Source organism: Anomaloglossus baeobatrachus, chromosome 4 (assembly GCF_048569485.1).
Source record: "Anomaloglossus baeobatrachus isolate aAnoBae1 chromosome 4, aAnoBae1.hap1, whole genome shotgun sequence".
Classification (NCBI taxonomy): Eukaryota; Metazoa; Chordata; class Amphibia; order Anura; family Aromobatidae; genus Anomaloglossus; species Anomaloglossus baeobatrachus.
Window position 1 is genome coordinate 580,172,896 of NC_134356.1, and position 15,611 is coordinate 580,188,506.

The window sequence follows — 15,611 nt, forward strand, 5'->3', positions numbered from 1 at the left end:
CCCCCCCCTCCAACGTGCAGTCTCTCCCCCTGCCAGCCCCCCCCCCCTCCAACGTGCAGTCTCTCCCCCTGCCAGCCCCCCCCCCCTCCAACGTGCAGTCTCTCCCCCTGCCAGCCCCCCCCCCCTCCAACGTGCAGTCTCTCCCCCTGCCAGCCCCCCCCCCCTCCAACGTGCAGTCTCTCCCCCTGCCAGCCCCCCCCCCCCTCCAACGTGCAGTCTCTCCCCCTGCCAGCCCCCCCCCCCTCCAACGTGCAGTCTCTCCCCCTGCCAGCCCCCCCCCCCCTCCAACGTGCAGTCTCTCCCCCTGCCAGCCCCCCCCCCCTCCAACGTGCAGTCTCTCCCCCTGCCAGCCCCCCCCCCCTCCAACGTGCAGTCTCTCCCCCTGCCAGCCCCCCCCCCCTCCAACGTGCAGTCTCTCCCCCTGCCAGCCCCCCCCCCCTCCAACGTGCAGTCTCTCCCCCTGCCAGCCCCCCCCCCCTCCAACGTGCAGTCTCTCCCCCTGCCAGCCCCCCCCCCCTCCAACGTGCAGTCTCTCCCCCTGCCAGCCCCCCCCCCCTCCAACGTGCAGTCTCTCCCCCTGCCAGCCCCCCCCCCTCCAACGTGCAGTCTCTCCCCCTGCCAGCCCCCCCCCCCTCCAACGTGCAGTCTCTCCCCTGCCAGCCCCCCCCCCTCCAACGTGCAGTCTCTCCCCCTGCCAGCCCCCCCCCCTCCAACGTGCAGTCTCTCCCCCTGCCAGCCCCCCCCCCCTCCAACGTGCAGTCTCTCCCCCTGCCAGCCCCCCCCCCCTCCAACGTGCAGTCTCTCCCCCTGCCAGCCCCCCCCCCCCTCCAACGTGCAGTCTCTCCCCCTGCCAGCCCCCCCCCCCTCCAACGTGCAGTCTCTCCCCCTGCCAGCCCCCCCCCCCTCCAACGTGCAGTCTCTCCCCCTGCCAGCCCCCCCCCCCTCCAACGTGCAGTCTCTCCCCCTGCCAGCCCCCCCCCCCTCCAACGTGCAGTCTCTCCCCCTGCCAGCCCCCCCCCCCTCCAACGTGCAGTCTCTCCCCCTGCCAGCCCCCCCCCCCTCCAACGTGCAGTCTCTCCCCCTGCCAGCCCCCCCCCCCTCCAACGTGCAGTCTCTCCCCTGCCAGCCCCCCCCCCCTCCAACGTGCAGTCTCTCCCCCTGCCAGCCCCCCCCCCCTCCAACGTGCAGTCTCTCCCCCTGCCAGCCCCCCCCCCCCTCCAACGTGCAGTCTCTCCCCCTGCCAGCCCCCCCCCCCTCCAACGTGCAGTCTCTCCCCCTGCCAGCCCCCCCCCCCTCCAACGTGCAGTCTCTCCCCCTGCCAGCCCCCCCCCCTCCAACGTGCAGTCTCTCCCCCTGCCAGCCCCCCCCCCCTCCAACGTGCAGTCTCTCCCCCTGCCAGCCCCCCCCCCCTCCAACGTGCAGTCTCTCCCCCTGCCAGCCCCCCCCCCCTCCAACGTGCAGTCTCTCCCCCTGCCAGCCCCCCCCCCCTCCAACGTGCAGTCTCTCCCCCTGCCAGCCCCCCCCCCCTCCAACGTGCAGTCTCTCCCCCTGCCAGCCCCCCCCCCCTCCAACGTGCAGTCTCTCCCCTGCCAGCCCCCCCCCCCTCCAACGTGCAGTCTCTCCCCCTGCCAGCCCCCCCCCCCCTCCAACGTGCAGTCTCTCCCCCTGCCAGCCCCCCCCCCCTCCAACGTGCAGTCTCTCCCCCTGCCAGCCCCCCCCCCCTCCAACGTGCAGTCTCTCCCCCTGCCAGCCCCCCCCCCCTCCAACGTGCAGTCTCTCCCCCCTGCCAGCCCCCCCCCCCTCCAACGTGCAGTCTCTCCCCCTGCCAGCCCCCCCCCCCCTCCAACGTGCAGTCTCTCCCCCTGCCAGCCCCCCCCCCCCTCCAACGTGCAGTCTCTCCCCCTGCCAGCCCCCCCCCCCTCCAACGTGCAGTCTCTCCCCCTGCCAGCCCCCCCCCCCTCCAACGTGCAGTCTCTCCCCCCTGCCAGCCCCCCCCCCCTCCAACGTGCAGTCTCTCCCCCTGCCAGCCCCCCCCCCCTCCAACGTGCAGTCTCTCCCCCTGCCAGCCCCCCCCCCCTCCAACGTGCAGTCTCTCCCCCTGCCAGCCCCCCCCCCCCTCCAACGTGCAGTCTCTCCCCCTGCCAGCCCCCCCCCCCTCCAACGTGCAGTCTCTCCCCCTGCCAGCCCCCCCCCCCCTCCAACGTGCAGTCTCTCCCCCTGCCAGCCCCCCCCCCCTCCAACGTGCAGTCTCTCCCCCTGCCAGCCCCCCCCCCCTCCAACGTGCAGTCTCTCCCCCTGCCAGCCCCCCCCCCCCTCCAACGTGCAGTCTCTCCCCCTGCCAGCCCCCCCCCCCTCCAACGTGCAGTCTCTCCCCCTGCCAGCCCCCCCCCCCTCCAACGTGCAGTCTCTCCCCCTGCCAGCCCCCCCCCCCCTCCAACGTGCAGTCTCTCCCCCTGCCAGCCCCCCCCCCCCTCCAACGTGCAGTCTCTCCCCCTGCCAGCCCCCCCCCCCTCCAACGTGCAGTCTCTCCCCCTGCCAGCCCCCCCCCCCCTCCAACGTGCAGTCTCTCCCCCTGCCAGCCCCCCCCCCTCCAACGTGCAGTCTCTCCCCCTGCCAGCCCCCCCCCCTCCAACGTGCAGTCTCTCCCCCTGCCAGCCCCCCCCCCCTCCAACGTGCAGTCTCTCCCCCTGCCAGCCCCCCCCCCCTCCAACGTGCAGTCTCTCCCCCTGCCAGCCCCCCCCCCCTCCAACGTGCAGTCTCTCCCCCTGCCAGCCCCCCCCCCCCCTCCAACGTGCAGTCTCTCCCCCTGCCAGCCCCCCCCCCCCTCCAACGTGCAGTCTCTCCCCCTGCCAGCCCCCCCCCCCCTCCAACGTGCAGTCTCTCCCCCTGCCAGCCCCCCCCCCCCTCCAACGTGCAGTCTCTCCCCCTGCCAGCCCCCCCCCCCCTCCAACGTGCAGTCTCTCCCCCTGCCAGCCCCCCCCCCCCTCCAACGTGCAGTCTCTCCCCCTGCCAGCCCCCCCCCCCTCCAACGTGCAGTCTCTCCCCCTGCCAGCCCCCCCCCCCCTCCAACGTGCAGTCTCTCCCCCTGCCAGCCCCCCCCCCCTCCAACGTGCAGTCTCTCCCCCTGCCAGCCCCCCCCCCCCTCCAACGTGCAGTCTCTCCCCCTGCCAGCCCCCCCCCCCCTCCAACGTGCAGTCTCTCCCCCTGCCAGCCCCCCCCCCCCTCCAACGTGCAGTCTCTCCCCCTGCCAGCCCCCCCCCCCTCCAACGTGCAGTCTCTCCCCCTGCCAGCCCCCCCCCCCTCCAACGTGCAGTCTCTCCCCCTGCCAGCCCCCCCCCCCTCCAACGTGCAGTCTCTCCCCCTGCCAGCCCCCCCCCTCCAACGTGCAGTCTCTCCCCCTGCCAGCCCCCCCCCCCTCCAACGTGCAGTCTCTCCCCCTGCCAGCCCCCCCCCCCTCCAACGTGCAGTCTCTCCCCCTGCCAGCCCCCCCCCCCTCCAACGTGCAGTCTCTCCCCCTGCCAGCCCCCCCCCCCTCCAACGTGCAGTCTCTCCCCCTGCCAGCCCCCCCCCCCCTCCAACGTGCAGTCTCTCCCCCTGCCAGCCCCCCCCCCCCTCCAACGTGCAGTCTCTCCCCCTGCCAGCCCCCCCCCCCTCCAACGTGCAGTCTCTCCCCCTGCCAGCCCCCCCCCCCTCCAACGTGCAGTCTCTCCCCCTGCCAGCCCCCCCCCCCCTCCAACGTGCAGTCTCTCCCCCTGCCAGCCCCCCCCCCCTCCAACGTGCAGTCTCTCCCCCTGCCAGCCCCCCCCCCCCTCCAACGTGCAGTCTCTCCCCCCTGCCAGCCCCCCCCCCCTCCAACGTGCAGTCTCTCCCCCTGCCAGCCCCCCCCCCCTCCAACGTGCAGTCTCTCCCCCTGCCAGCCCCCCCCCCTCCAACGTGCAGTCTCTCCCCCTGCCAGCCCCCCCCCCCTCCAACGTGCAGTCTCTCCCCCTGCCAGCCCCCCCCCCCCTCCAACGTGCAGTCTCTCCCCCTGCCAGCCCCCCCCCCCCTCCAACGTGCAGTCTCTCCCCCTGCCAGCCCCCCCCCCCTCCAACGTGCAGTCTCTCCCCCTGCCAGCCCCCCCCCCCCTCCAACGTGCAGTCTCTCCCCCTGCCAGCCCCCCCCCCCCTCCAACGTGCAGTCTCTCCCCCTGCCAGCCCCCCCCCCCTCCAACGTGCAGTCTCTCCCCCTGCCAGCCCCCCCCCCCTCCAACGTGCAGTCTCTCCCCCTGCCAGCCCCCCCCCCCTCCAACGTGCAGTCTCTCCCCCTGCCAGCCCCCCCCCCCTCCAACGTGCAGTCTCTCCCCCTGCCAGCCCCCCCCCCCCTCCAACGTGCAGTCTCTCCCCCTGCCAGCCCCCCCCCCCTCCAACGTGCAGTCTCTCCCCCTGCCAGCCCCCCCCCCCTCCAACGTGCAGTCTCTCCCCCTGCCAGCCCCCCCCCCCTCCAACGTGCAGTCTCTCCCCCTGCCAGCCCCCCCCCCCCTCCAACGTGCAGTCTCTCCCCCTGCCAGCCCCCCCCCCCTCCAACGTGCAGTCTCTCCCCCTGCCAGCCCCCCCCCCCTCCAACGTGCAGTCTCTCCCCCTGCCAGCCCCCCCCCCCCTCCAACGTGCAGTCTCTCCCCCTGCCAGCCCCCCCCCCCCTCCAACGTGCAGTCTCTCCCCCTGCCAGCCCCCCCCCCCTCCAACGTGCAGTCTCTCCCCCTGCCAGCCCCCCCCCCCTCCAACGTGCAGTCTCTCCCCCTGCCAGCCCCCCCCCCCCTCCAACGTGCAGTCTCTCCCCCTGCCAGCCCCCCCCCCCTCCAACGTGCAGTCTCTCCCCCTGCCAGCCCCCCCCCCCTCCAACGTGCAGTCTCTCCCCCTGCCAGCCCCCCCCCCCCTCCAACGTGCAGTCTCTCCCCCTGCCAGCCCCCCCCCCCTCCAACGTGCAGTCTCCCCCCTGCCAGCCCCCCCCCCCTCCAACGTGCAGTCTCTCCCCCTGCCAGCCCCCCCCCCCCTCCAACGTGCAGTCTCTCCCCCTGCCAGCCCCCCCCCCCCTCCAACGTGCAGTCTCTCCCCCTGCCAGCCCCCCCCCCCCTCCAACGTGCAGTCTCTCCCCCTGCCAGCCCCCCCCCCCCCTCCAACGTGCAGTCTCTCCCCCTGCCAGCCCCCCCCCCCTCCACGTGCAGTCTCTCCCCCTGCCAGCCCCCCCCCCCTCCACCGTGCAGTCTCTCCCCCCCCCCTGCCAGCCCCCCCCCCCCCCCTCCAACGTGCAGTCTCTCCCCCTGCCAGCCCCCCCCCCCCGGCCTCCCCCCCCCCCCCCCCCTCAACGTGCAGTCTCTCCCCCTGCCAGCCCCCCCCCCCCTCCAACGTGCAGTCTCTCCCCCTGCCAGCCCCCCCCCCCTCCAACGTGCAGTCTCTCCCCCTGCCAGCCCCCCCCCCCCTCCACGTGCAGTCTCTCCCCCTGCAGCCCCCCCCCCCTCCAACGTGCAGTCTCTCCCCCTGCCAGCCCCCCCCCCCCCTCCAACGTGCAGTCTCTCCCCCTGCCAGCCCCCCCCCCCTACGTGCAGTCTCTCCCCTGCCAGCCCCCCCCCCCTCCAACGTGCAGTCTCTCCCCCCTGCCAGCCCCCCCCCCCCTCCAACGTGCAGTCTCTCCCCCCTGCCAGCCCCCCCCCCCTCCAACGTGCAGTCTCTCCCCCTGCCAGCCCCCCCCCCCTCCAACGTGCAGTCTCTCCCCCTGCCAGCCCCCCCCCCCTCCAACGTGCAGTCTCTCCCCCTGCCAGCCCCCCCCCCCTCCAACGTGCAGTCTCTCCCCCTGCCAGCCCCCCCCCCCTCCAACGTGCAGTCTCTCCCCCTGCCAGCCCCCCCCCCCTCCAACGTGCAGTCTCTCCCCCTGCCAGCCCCCCCCCCCTCCAACGTGCAGTCTCTCCCCCTGCCAGCCCCCCCCCCCTCCAACGTGCAGTCTCTCCCCCCTGCCAGCCCCCCCCCCCTCCAACGTGCAGTCTCTCCCCCCTGCCAGCCCCCCCCCCCTCCAACGTGCAGTCTCTCCCCCTGCCAGCCCCCCCCCCCTCCAACGTGCAGTCCTCTCCCCCTGCCAGCCCCCCCCCCCTCCAACGTGCAGTCTCTCCCCCTGCCAGCCCCCCCCCCTCCAACGTGCAGTCTCTCCCCCTGCCAGCCCCCCCCCCCTCCAACGTGCAGTCTCTCCCCCTGCCAGCCCCCCCCCCCCTCCCAACGTGCAGTCTCTCCCCCTGCCAGCCCCCCCCCCCTCCAACGTGCAGTCTCTCCCCCTGCCAGCCCCCCCCCCTCCAACGTGCAGTCTCTCCCCCTGCCAGCCCCCCCCCCCTCCAACGTGCAGTCTCTCCCCCTGCCAGCCCCCCCCCCCTCCAACGTGCAGTCCTCTCCCCCTGCCAGCCCCCCCCCCCCTCCAACGTGCAGTCTCTCCCCTGCCAGCCCCCCCCCCCCTCCAACGTGCAGTCTCTCCCCCCTGCCAGCCCCCCCCCCCCCTCCAACGTGCAGTCTCTCCCCCTGCCAGCCCCCCCCCCCTCCAACGTGCAGTCTCTCCCCCTGCCAGCCCCCCCCCCCTCCACGTGCAGTCTCTCCCCCTGCCAGCCCCCCCCCCCCTCCAACGTGCAGTCTCTCCCCCTGCCAGCCCCCCCCCCCCTCCAACGTGCAGTCTCTCCCCCTGCCAGCCCCCCCCCCCCTCCAACGTGCAGTCTCTCCCCCTGCCAGCCCCCCCCCCCTCCAACGTGCAGTCTCTCCCCCTGCCAGCCCCCCCCCCCCTCCAACGTGCAGTCTCTCCCCCTGCCAGCCCCCCCCCCCTCCAACGTGCAGTCTCTCCCCCTGCCAGCCCCCCCCCCCCTCCAACGTGCAGTCTCTCCCCCTGCCAGCCCCCCCCCCCCTCCAACGTGCAGTCTCTCCCCCTGCCAGCCCCCCCCCCCCTCCAACGTGCAGTCTCTCCCCCTGCCAGCCCCCCCCCCCCTCCAACGTGCAGTCTCTCCCCCTGCCAGCCCCCCCCCCCCTCCAACGTGCAGTCTCTCCCCCTGCCAGCCCCCCCCCCCTCCAACGTGCAGTCTCTCCCCCTGCCAGCCCCCCCCCCCTCCAACGTGCAGTCTCTCCCCCTGCCAGCCCCCCCCCCCTCCAACGTGCAGTCTCTCCCCCTGCCAGCCCCCCCCCCCCTCCAACGTGCAGTCTCTCCCCCTGCCAGCCCCCCCCCCCCTCCAACGTGCAGTCTCTCCCCCTGCCAGCCCCCCCCCCCTCCAACGTGCAGTCTCTCCCCCTGCCAGCCCCCCCCCCCCTCCAACGTGCAGTCTCTCCCCCTGCCAGCCCCCCCCCCCTCCAACGTGCAGTCTCTCCCCCTGCCAGCCCCCCCCCCCCTCCAACGTGCAGTCTCTCCCCCTGCCAGCCCCCCCCCCCTCCAACGTGCAGTCTCTCCCCCTGCCAGCCCCCCCCCCCCTCCAACGTGCAGTCTCTCCCCCTGCCAGCCCCCCCCCCCTCCAACGTGCAGTCTCTCCCCCTGCCAGCCCCCCCCCCCTCCAACGTGCAGTCTCTCCCCCTGCCAGCCCCCCCCCCCTCCAACGTGCAGTCTCTCCCCCTGCCAGCCCCCCCCCCCTCCAACGTGCAGTCTCTCCCCCTGCCAGCCCCCCCCCCCCTCCAACGTGCAGTCTCTCCCCCTGCCAGCCCCCCCCCCCTCCAACGTGCAGTCTCTCCCCCTGCCAGCCCCCCCCCCCTCCAACGTGCAGTCTCTCCCCCTGCCAGCCCCCCCCCCCTCCAACGTGCAGTCTCTCCCCCTGCCAGCCCCCCCCCCCTCCAACGTGCAGTCTCTCCCCCTGCCAGCCCCCCCCCCCCTCCAACGTGCAGTCTCTCCCCCTGCCAGCCCCCCCCCCCTCCAACGTGCAGTCTCTCCCCCTGCCAGCCCCCCCCCCCTCCAACGTGCAGTCTCTCCCCCTGCCAGCCCCCCCCCCCTCCAACGTGCAGTCTCTCCCCCTGCCAGCCCCCCCCCCCTCCAACGTGCAGTCTCTCCCCCTGCCAGCCCCCCCCCCCCTCCAACGTGCAGTCTCTCCCCCTGCCAGCCCCCCCCCCCTCCAACGTGCAGTCTCTCCCCCTGCCAGCCCCCCCCCCCTCCAACGTGCAGTCTCTCCCCCTGCCAGCCCCCCCCCCCTCCAACGTGCAGTCTCTCCCCCTGCCAGCCCCCCCCCCCTCCAACGTGCAGTCTCTCCCCCTGCCAGCCCCCCCCCCCCTCCAACGTGCAGTCTCTCCCCCTGCCAGCCCCCCCCCCCTCCAACGTGCAGTCTCTCCCCCTGCCAGCCCCCCCCCCCCTCCAACGTGCAGTCTCTCCCCCTGCCAGCCCCCCCCCCCCTCCAACGTGCAGTCTCTCCCCCTGCCAGCCCCCCCCCCCCTCCAACGTGCAGTCTCTCCCCCTGCCAGCCCCCCCCCCCCTCCAACGTGCAGTCTCTCCCCCTGCCAGCCCCCCCCCCCTCCAACGTGCAGTCTCTCCCCCTGCCAGCCCCCCCCCCCTCCAACGTGCAGTCTCTCCCCCTGCCAGCCCCCCCCCCCTCCAACGTGCAGTCTCTCCCCCTGCCAGCCCCCCCCCCCTCCAACGTGCAGTCTCTCCCCCTGCCAGCCCCCCCCCCCTCCAACGTGCAGTCTCTCCCCCTGCCAGCCCCCCCCCCCTCCAACGTGCAGTCTCTCCCCCTGCCAGCCCCCCCCCCCTCCAACGTGCAGTCTCTCCCCCTGCCAGCCCCCCCCCCCCTCCAACGTGCAGTCTCTCCCCCTGCCAGCCCCCCCCCCCTCCAACGTGCAGTCTCTCCCCCTGCCAGCCCCCCCCCCCCTCCAACGTGCAGTCTCTCCCCCTGCCAGCCCCCCCCCCCTCCAACGTGCAGTCTCTCCCCCTGCCAGCCCCCCCCCCCCTCCAACGTGCAGTCTCTCCCCCTGCCAGCCCCCCCCCCCTCCAACGTGCAGTCTCTCCCCCTGCCAGCCCCCCCCCCCTCCAACGTGCAGTCTCTCCCCCTGCCAGCCCCCCCCCCCTCCAACGTGCAGTCTCTCCCCCTGCCAGCCCCCCCCCCCTCCAACGTGCAGTCTCTCCCCCTGCCAGCCCCCCCCCCCTCCAACGTGCAGTCTCTCCCCCTGCCAGCCCCCCCCCCCTCCAACGTGCAGTCTCTCCCCCTGCCAGCCCCCCCCCCCTCCAACGTGCAGTCTCTCCCCCTGCCAGCCCCCCCCCCCCTCCAACGTGCAGTCTCTCCCCCTGCCAGCCCCCCCCCCCTCCAACGTGCAGTCTCTCCCCCTGCCAGCCCCCCCCCCCTCCAACGTGCAGTCTCTCCCCCTGCCAGCCCCCCCCCCCTCCAACGTGCAGTCTCTCCCCCTGCCAGCCCCCCCCCCCTCCAACGTGCAGTCTCTCCCCCTGCCAGCCCCCCCCCCCTCCAACGTGCAGTCTCTCCCCCTGCCAGCCCCCCCCCCCTCCAACGTGCAGTCTCTCCCCCTGCCAGCCCCCCCCCCCTCCAACGTGCAGTCTCTCCCCCTGCCAGCCCCCCCCCCCTCCAACGTGCAGTCTCTCCCCCTGCCAGCCCCCCCCCCCTCCAACGTGCAGTCTCTCCCCCTGCCAGCCCCCCCCCCCCTCCAACGTGCAGTCTCTCCCCCTGCCAGCCCCCCCCCCCCTCCAACGTGCAGTCTCTCCCCCTGCCAGCCCCCCCCCCCCTCCAACGTGCAGTCTCTCCCCCTGCCAGCCCCCCCCCCCTCCAACGTGCAGTCTCTCCCCCTGCCAGCCCCCCCCCCCCTCCAACGTGCAGTCCTCTCCCCCTGCCAGCCCCCCCCCCCTCCAACGTGCAGTCTCTCCCCCTGCCAGCCCCCCCCCCTCCAACGTGCAGTCTCTCCCCCTGCCAGCCCCCCCCCCCCTCCAACGTGCAGTCTCTCCCCCTGCCAGCCCCCCCCCCCTCCAACGTGCAGTCTCTCCCCCTGCCAGCCCCCCCCCCCTCCAACGTGCAGTCTCTCCCCCTGCCAGCCCCCCCCCCCTCCAACGTGCAGTCTCTCCCCCTGCCAGCCCCCCCCCCCTCCAACGTGCAGTCTCTCCCCCTGCCAGCCCCCCCCCCCTCCAACGTGCAGTCTCTCCCCCTGCCAGCCCCCCCCCCCCTCCAACGTGCAGTCTCTCCCCCTGCCAGCCCCCCCCCCTCCAACGTGCAGTCTCTCCCCCTGCCAGCCCCCCCCCCCTCCAACGTGCAGTCTCTCCCCCTGCCAGCCCCCCCCCCCTCCAACGTGCAGTCTCTCCCCCTGCCAGCCCCCCCCCCCTCCAACGTGCAGTCTCTCCCCTGCCAGCCCCCCCCCCCCTCCAACGTGCAGTCTCTCCCCCTGCCAGCCCCCCCCCCCTCCAACGTGCAGTCTCTCCCCCTGCCAGCCCCCCCCCCCCTCCAACGTGCAGTCTCTCCCCCTGCCAGCCCCCCCCCCCTCCAACGTGCAGTCTCTCCCCCTGCCAGCCCCCCCCCCCTCCAACGTGCAGTCTCTCCCCCTGCCAGCCCCCCCCCCCTCCAACGTGCAGTCTCTCCCCCTGCCAGCCCCCCCCCCCTCCAACGTGCAGTCTCTCCCCCTGCCAGCCCCCCCCCCCTCCAACGTGCAGTCTCTCCCCCTGCCAGCCCCCCCCCCCCTCCAACGTGCAGTCTCTCCCCCTGCCAGCCCCCCCCCCCTCCAACGTGCAGTCTCTCCCCCTGCCAGCCCCCCCCCCCTCCAACGTGCAGTCTCTCCCCCTGCCAGCCCCCCCCCCCTCCAACGTGCAGTCTCTCCCCCTGCCAGCCCCCCCCCCTCCAACGTGCAGTCTCTCCCCCTGCCAGCCCCCCCCCCCTCCAACGTGCAGTCTCTCCCCCTGCCAGCCCCCCCCCCTCCAACGTGCAGTCTCTCCCCCTGCCAGCCCCCCCCCTCCAACGTGCAGTCTCTCCCCCTGCCAGCCCCCCCCCTCCAACGTGCAGTCTCTCCCCCTGCCAGCCCCCCCCCCTCCAACGTGCAGTCTCTCCCCCTGCCAGCCCCCCCCCTCCAACGTGCAGTCTCTCCCCCTGCCAGCCCCCCCTCCAACGTGCAGTCTCTCCCCCTGCCAGCCCCCCCCTCCAACGTGCAGTCTCTCCCCCTGCCAGCCCCCCCTCCAACGTGCAGTCTCTCCCCCTGCCAGCCCCCCCTCCAACGTGCAGTCTCTCCCCCTGCCAGCCCCCCCTCCAACGTGCAGTCTCTCCCCCTGCCAGCCCCCCCTCCAACGTGCAGTCTCTCCCCCTGCCAGCCCCCCCTCCAACGTGCAGTCTCTCCCCCTGCCAGCCCCCCCTCCAACGTGCAGTCTCTCCCCCTGCCAGCCCCCCCTCCAACGTGCAGTCTCTCCCCCTGCCAGCCCCCCCTCCAACGTGCAGTCTCTCCCCTGCCAGCCCCCCCTCCAACGTGCAGTCTCTCCCCCTGCCAGCCCCCCCTCCAACGTGCAGTCTCTCCCCCTGCCAGCCCCCCCTCCAACGTGCAGTCTCTCCCCCTGCCAGCCCCCCCTCCAACGTGCAGTCTCTCCCCCTGCCAGCCCCCCCTCCAACGTGCAGTCTCTCCCCCTGCCAGCCCCCCCCTCCAACGTGCAGTCTCTCCCCCTGCCAGCCCCCCCTCCAACGTGCAGTCTCTCCCCCTGCCAGCCCCCCCTCCAACGTGCAGTCTCTCCCCCTGCCAGCCCCCCCTCCAACGTGCAGTCTCTCCCCCTGCCAGCCCCCCCTCCAACGTGCAGTCTCTCCCCCTGCCAGCCCCCCTCCAACGTGCAGTCTCTCCCCCTGCCAGCCCCCCCTCCAACGTGCAGTCTCTCCCCCTGCCAGCCCCCCCTCCAACGTGCAGTCTCTCCCCCTGCCAGCCCCCCCCTCCAACGTGCAGTCTCTCCCCCTGCCAGCCCCCCCCTCCAACGTGCAGTCTCTCCCCCTGCCAGCCCCCCCTCCAACGTGCAGTCTCTCCCCCTGCCAGCCCCCCCCTCCAACGTGCAGTCTCTCCCCCTGCCAGCCCCCCCTCCAACGTGCAGTCTCTCCCCCTGCCAGCCCCCCCTCCAACGTGCAGTCTCTCCCCCTGCCAGCCCCCCCCTCCAACGTGCAGTCTCTCCCCCTGCCAGCCCCCCCCTCCAACGTGCAGTCTCTCCCCCTGCCAGCCCCCCCTCCAACGTGCAGTCTCTCCCCCTGCCAGCCCCCCCTCCAACGTGCAGTCTCTCCCCCTGCCAGCCCCCCCTCCAACGTGCAGTCTCTCCCCCTGCCAGCCCCCCCCTCCAACGTGCAGTCTCTCCCCCTGCCAGCCCCCCCTCCAACGTGCAGTCTCTCCCCCTGCCAGCCCCCCCTCCAACGTGCAGTCTCTCCCCCTGCCAGCCCCCCCCTCCAACGTGCAGTCTCTCCCCCTGCCAGCCCCCCCTCCAACGTGCAGTCTCTCCCCCTGCCAGCCCCCCCCTCCAACGTGCAGTCTCTCCCCCTGCCAGCCCCCCCCTCCAACGTGCAGTCTCTCCCCCTGCCAGCCCCCCCCTCCAACGTGCAGTCTCTCCCCCTGCCAGCCCCCCCTCCAACGTGCAGTCTCTCCCCCTGCCAGCCCCCCCCTCCAACGTGCAGTCTCTCCCCCTGCCAGCCCCCCCTCCAACGTGCAGTCTCTCCCCCTGCCAGCCCCCCCTCCAACGTGCAGTCTCTCCCCCTGCCAGCCCCCCCTCCAACGTGCAGTCTCTCCCCCTGCCAGCCCCCCCTCCAACGTGCAGTCTCTCCCCCTGCCAGCCCCCCCTCCAACGTGCAGTCTCTCCCCTGCCAGCCCCCCCTCCAACGTGCAGTCTCTCCCCCTGCCAGCCCCCCTCCAACGTGCAGTCTCTCCCCCTGCCAGCCCCCCCTCCAACGTGCAGTCTCTCCCCCTGCCAGCCCCCCCTCCAACGTGCAGTCTCTCCCCCTGCCAGCCCCCCCTCCAACGTGCAGTCTCTCCCCCTGCCAGCCCCCCCCTCCAACGTGCAGTCTCTCCCCCTGCCAGCCCCCCCTCCAACGTGCAGTCTCTCCCCCTGCCAGCCCCCCCTCCAACGTGCAGTCTCTCCCCCTGCCAGCCCCCCCTCCAACGTGCAGTCTCTCCCCCTGCCAGCCCCCCCCTCCAACGTGCAGTCTCTCCCCCTGCCAGCCCCCCCTCCAACGTGCAGTCTCTCCCCCTGCCAGCCCCCCCTCCAACGTGCAGTCTCTCCCCCTGCCAGCCCCCCCTCCAACGTGCAGTCTCTCCCCCTGCCAGCCCCCCCCTCCAACGTGCAGTCTCTCCCCCTGCCAGCCCCCCCTCCAACGTGCAGTCTCTCCCCCTGCCAGCCCCCCCTCCAACGTGCAGTCTCTCCCCCTGCCAGCCCCCCCTCCAACGTGCAGTCTCTCCCCCTGCCAGCCCCCCCCTCCAACGTGCAGTCTCTCCCCCTGCCAGCCCCCCCTCCAACGTGCAGTCTCTCCCCCCTGCCAGCCCCCCCCTCCAACGTGCAGTCTCTCCCCCCTGCCAGCCCCCCCTCCAACGTGCAGTCTCTCCCCCTGCCAGCCCCCCCTCCAACGTGCAGTCTCTCCCCCTGCCAGCCCCCCCTCCAACGTGCAGTCTCTCCCCCTGCCAGCCCCCCCTCCAACGTGCAGTCTCTCCCCCTGCCAGCCCCCCCTCCAACGTGCAGTCTCTCCCCCTGCCAGCCCCCCCTCCAACGTGCAGTCTCTCCCCCTGCCAGCCCCCCCTCCAACGTGCAGTCTCTCCCCCTGCCAGCCCCCCCTCCAACGTGCAGTCTCTCCCCCTGCCAGCCCCCCCTCCAACGTGCAGTCTCTCCCCCTGCCAGCCCCCCCCTCCAACGTGCAGTCTCTCCCCCTGCCAGCCCCCCCTCCAACGTGCAGTCTCTCCCCCTGCCAGCCCCCCCTCCAACGTGCAGTCTCTCCCCCTGCCAGCCCCCCCTCCAACGTGCAGTCTCTCCCCCTGCCAGCCCCCCCCTCCAACGTGCAGTCTCTCCCCCTGCCAGCCCCCCCTCCAACGTGCAGTCTCTCCCCCTGCCAGCCCCCCCTCCAACGTGCAGTCTCTCCCCCTGCCAGCCCCCCCTCCAACGTGCAGTCTCTCCCCCTGCCAGCCCCCCCTCCAACGTGCAGTCTCTCCCCCTGCCAGCCCCCCCTCCAACGTGCAGTCTCTCCCCCTGCCAGCCCCCCCCTCCAACGTGCAGTCTCTCCCCCTGCCAGCCCCCCCCTGCAACGTGCAGTCTCTCCCCCTGCCAGCCCCCCCCCCTCCAATGTGCAGTCTCTCCCCCTGCCAGCCCCCCCCCTCCAATGTGCAGTCTCTCCCCCTGCCAGCCCCCCCTCCAACGTGCAGTCTCTCCCCCTGCCAGCCCCCCCCCCCCTCGTGCAGCATCGCCCAGTGAAGGCCCCCCAATATGCAGCATCGCCCCCTGCCCTTTGTAACCCCGCATATCCCCCCCTCCTTATGGAAACCTCCACAGCCCTGTGCTGCAGCTTCAGTGCCTTCCCTGTGATATATACACGAGCTGCAGCCCCCAGTGGTGACAGGAGACACTTTTTATTCTGCCCCCAAAATCCAGTGTGAGCCTCAGATCTATAACTATCTATAAGATATCTATTAGATCTATAACTAATCTATATCTATATAATCTAATCTAATCTATCTATAACTAATGAGGAAAAGCTGAATCTTCTCCACCTCAGGGTCCGGATCCGTCCGCTCTGCACCGGAGCCCGGGCACTGCTGCTTCCCGCTCACTGATCGGTTGAGCCTAGAGATACAGGCCGCGCTGAATAAAGGACACGCCCCCTAACAGTAGATGAATACGCCCCGGAAGTGACGTCTTAACCTGCAAGCAGCCTGTATTTTCTAGCATCTACCCTGGAAGCAGCCTGCACATTCTGGGATTATTTAGTTACAGTTAGTGTTGTGCTCGGTGATTTTATTGTAGGACCCTCTGGAGCACAACTCTAGTATTAGCAGGAAAAAAAGACAAAAAAAGAAAATAATTTTATTTTTTTTCTACAATATTCTGAATAATTATCACACTGGTTGTTATAGCGACGGGTGGTGGATTTTACACTGATATTTTTTAACCTTTTTGTTCTGCTACAACCAGATGTGACATTGAAACTTAAAGGAAACCATTGACGTCTCCATACGGTGTCTGGGGTCCGCACTGTTCTCAGCAGGGTCTGGGGTCCGCACTGTTCTCAGCGGTGTCTGGGGTCTGCACCATTCTCAACATGTTCTGGGGTCTGCATCGTTCTCAGTGCGGTCTGGGGTCCACACCGTTCTCAGAGGTGTCTGGGGTCCGCACTGTTCTCAGCAGGGTCTGGGGTCTGCACCGTTCTCAGCGGTGTCTGGGGTCTGCACCGTTCTCAACATGGTCTGGGGTCCGCACCATTCTCAGCAGTGTCTGGGGTCCACATCGTTCTCAGTGCGGTCTGGGGTCCACACCGTTCTCAGCGGTGTCTTGGGTCCGCACTGTTCTCAGCAGGGTCTGGGGTCTGCACCGTTCTCAGCGGTGTCTGGGGTCTGCACCGTTCTCAACATGGTCTGGGGTCCGCATCATTCTCAGCGGTGTCTGGGGTCCACACCGTTCTCAGCGGTGTTTGGGGTCCGCACCGTTCTCAGCATGGTCTGGGG

The 15,611-nt window shown here is 72.1% G+C and overlaps 1 protein-coding gene across 1 annotated transcript in view; it reads right to left on the bottom strand.

Annotated features, from left to right (window-relative positions):
- The window catches only part of LOC142301855 (uncharacterized), a 31,183-nt gene extending 16,427 nt beyond the window's left edge, over positions 1-14,756 (bottom strand). Inside the window, exon 1 of the mRNA XM_075342898.1 lies at positions 14,661-14,756. The gene's annotated coding sequence lies outside the window, so the exon portion shown is untranslated. The remainder of the gene's footprint in view (positions 1-14,660) is intronic.
- Positions 14,757-15,611: the final 855 nt, after the last annotated feature.